The sequence below is a fragment of the Tupaia chinensis genome, unplaced genomic scaffold (assembly GCF_000334495.1).
Source record: "Tupaia chinensis unplaced genomic scaffold, TupChi_1.0 Scaffold000287_1, whole genome shotgun sequence".
In the NCBI taxonomy this organism is placed as follows: Eukaryota; Metazoa; Chordata; class Mammalia; order Scandentia; family Tupaiidae; genus Tupaia; species Tupaia belangeri.
Window position 1 is genome coordinate 336,708 of NW_006159771.1, and position 3,183 is coordinate 339,890.

At 57.0% G+C, this 3,183-nt stretch overlaps 1 protein-coding gene across 1 annotated transcript in view; it reads left to right on the forward strand.

The window, feature by feature from the left end:
- TXNRD2 (thioredoxin reductase 2) overlaps window positions 1–3,183 on the forward strand; it is a gene marked incomplete in the record, with an annotated part of 69,241 nt that overhangs the window by 1,393 nt on the left and 64,665 nt on the right. Inside the window, 1 exon segment of the mRNA XM_027772609.1 lies at window positions 2,609–2,665.

Below are 3,183 nucleotides of genomic sequence, written 5' to 3' on the forward strand. Positions count from 1 at the left end.
CCCGGCCGTGTCTGTCTCAGACTGGCACCTGTGGGTGCTCAGCAAAGACAGGCCAGATGGGCCTAGGGGCGGCCGGAGACACCTCCTTGCCTTTCACTGCGACTCAGGGGGTGCCTCTCTGCGACTCTTGTTCACCATTGGAGTTCGCAAATCTGTCATCTGAACTCTGCCGTCGTCTGAATGATGACAAGCGGACAGATGCAGGCAAGTGGGGAGGGCGCAGGTGGGCAGAAGGGTGCCCGGGTAAGGGGGTGACCAGGTGCTCTGGCCGTGCAACTGGGGTCCTCTGTCATCAGTACTGGTCTCGGGCTTGCAGATGGTGTAAAGGAAACCTACTGTGCGCTTCTCATGCTCCCAGGATGGGGGACAGCGCTGGCCTGGTGGGGACAGGAACCTGTAATGGTACCCACAGGAGCAGGCAGGCAGGGACAGCACCCACTGGACCTCAGGCCAGCCCCGGAAATGGATGGCAGAGATGGCTGGGTGGCCCAGTGATGTTCCTCGGTGCAGACTGTGTGTCCCCTTCGGTGGCGTGGCTCTAGAGAAACACGTCTCTTTAATCCGGAACTCAGACGGTCCCCGGGTCTGTCTTTTCGTTTTCCTTTCGTGAATGTGGCAGCTCCCCTGTGGACGGCCACTTTCCCCCAGCTTTGTTGAGATATAATTAATAAACAATAAACTGTACATTTTTTAAAGCGGACAACTTGGGGGACCAGCAGTTAGCGTAATGGCTACGTCGCTGGACTCCCATGTAGTTGACCGCGGCTCGAGTCCCGGACCTGGTGGCTTAAACTCACGCCGGGCGCGTGTGCGTGCATGCCCAAGATCCCGAGAGGAGAATGGAGGAGAAGGGATTGCGGCGTGGCCACCCCCCTGGGGGTTGATTTCTCGCTTTCTGTCTCTCTGTCTCTGTGTTTCTGGTGAGTGCACGTGCCCTATAGCAAAAACCTCTCCCCCCTAAAAAAAAGATAGAAAATATATCTTACCACTCAGCCATCTGTGGAGCTGCAGGGACAAAGTCCCGCAGGCTAGCTGGCTCAGAGAACAGACATTGCTTTTCTGGTAGTTCTAGAAGCCAGCGTGTGAGATCAAAGTGGCAGAAGGGGTTGGCCCTGGAGCTGAGTGGTTAAGGGAGCCAGATCCCACGTGGTCAACCACGGTTCGAATCCAACCCCCCCCCCCCCCCCCCGTGACTTGTAATGCATACCAGGTTTGTGTGCGTGTGTGCCTCACATCTCAACAAGAGAGAGAAATGGGAGAGACAGGGTTACAGCTTGGTAATGCCTCTCTGTCTGTCTCTGGTGAACACACACACCCTCTAGCAGTTAAAACCAAATGATGATGATGGGGCCAGGAGGTGGCATGGTGGTTAAGGCATTAGATGCCCACATGGCCTACCGCGGTTTGAGTCCTGAGCCTGGCGGATTGCTCTTTCACTCTCTCTGTCTCTCTCTGGTAAGTGCATGTGTCCTATAGCCAAATAAAAATAATAATAAATAAAAGTACGTTAATAATTACTTTAAAATAAACAAAAAATGGGAACCAGCAGTTGGCGTAATGGCTACGTCACTGGACTCCCACGTAGTCGACCGTGGTTCGCGTCCAGGACCCGGTGGCTTAGAAATCACCCCCCAGGGGGGATGGCCACACCGCAATCCCTTCTCCTCCATTCTCCTCTCGGGATCTTGGGCATGCACGCACACGGCCCGGCGTGAGTTTAAGCCACCAGGTCCGGGACTCGAGCCGCGGTCAACTACATGGGAGTCCAGCGACATAGCCATTATGCTAACTGCTGGTCCCTGTTTTTCTGACATAAGGCACGTGCGTTCACTGGAGAGACACAGAGCGAGGCAGAGAGAAAGTGAGAAATCACCCCTCACCATTCTTTCTCCTTTCTCCTCCTGGGACTCTGGGCACATGTGCACACATGGCCAGCATGGTTTTCAAGCCCCTGGGTCCAGGACTCCAGCTGCAGAGCTGGCCATGTGAGAATCCAGAGCCTGCACCCCCGTGCTGTTGCTGGGCCTCAGACCTGCTGCTTCGTTGGTCCTGCTTTACTCCTCACCCTGAGGGCTTGGAGGAGGGGGACTGTGGGTGGAGGTCCCACTCCGTGTGCCATTCATTGTTGCCGGAGGGAGGAGAGGAGCTGGGCCTCCAGGAACACACAGGAGGTGGGCTGCGGGGGGGTGGGGGGTCCTGTGGGGCCTCCGCAGGGTGGAGGCTGGGCGGCTCCTGCGATGCCCGTGTTTGTGTGGGCTGAGCTCCTGCTGCACGTCAGGACTTGGAACGTGGGGTGCAGGGGGTGCTGGTCCCACAGCTCCAGGGCGAGGCGGTGCGAGGGCGGTGGTCCAAGAAGAGGCCTGAGGGTCCTGCCTGTGGGCAGTGCAGCTGGGTGGGCAGTGGGGAGGCCAGGAGATGAGGTACAGTGGTGGTGGGCAGTGTGGCCTGAGGGTCAGACTCTAGGGCAGACCAGAGGTCCCTGGCCTTGCTCACCTGGGCTGCTGGGTGGGCATCCGAGGCCCAGGCCCCAGGGGCTGCTGGGAGGCTCTGTTCCCCAGCCCCGTGCCAGCCGCCCTCTCCTGCTCACCTGATGCTCTTCCCGTTCCAGCCGCCCAGCTGGGGAGGAAGGTGGCCGTGGTAGACTACGTGGAACCTTCGCCCCGAGGTAAGCGGCCCCACGGGAGCCACGTGTCTGCGGGAGGCAGGGAGGGGAGCTGGGACCCAGCTGAGGTACGGAGGGCGCCTGGTGCTGTCATTCACCCCTGCCCTCCAGGGTCTCCAGAGAGGGTCCTGTTCTCCTGTAAGCTCTCATGACTTAGTACCTTGCTATTCTTTTAGTTAAATGGTTTTTCTTTCCAATAGAGTCTGTGCATTTGCAAGAGACAGAGAGAGAAAGGAGGGAGAGAGGGAAAGTGAGAAATCACCTCCCTAGGGGGCGGCCACGCCACAGTCCAGTTAAATGGTTTTTCTTTCCAATAGAGTCTGTGCATTTGTGACAGACAGAGAAAGGAGGGAGAGAGGGAAAGTGAGAAATCACCCCCTAGGGGGCGGCCACGCCACAGTCCCTTCTCTTCCATTCTCCCCCTGGGATTTTGGACACACATTCACCCAATGTATTTCTTTTCTTTCTTTCTTTTTTTTTTTTTTTTTTTTTAAAGGTTTTTTTTCTTGGGGGGGGGCTCT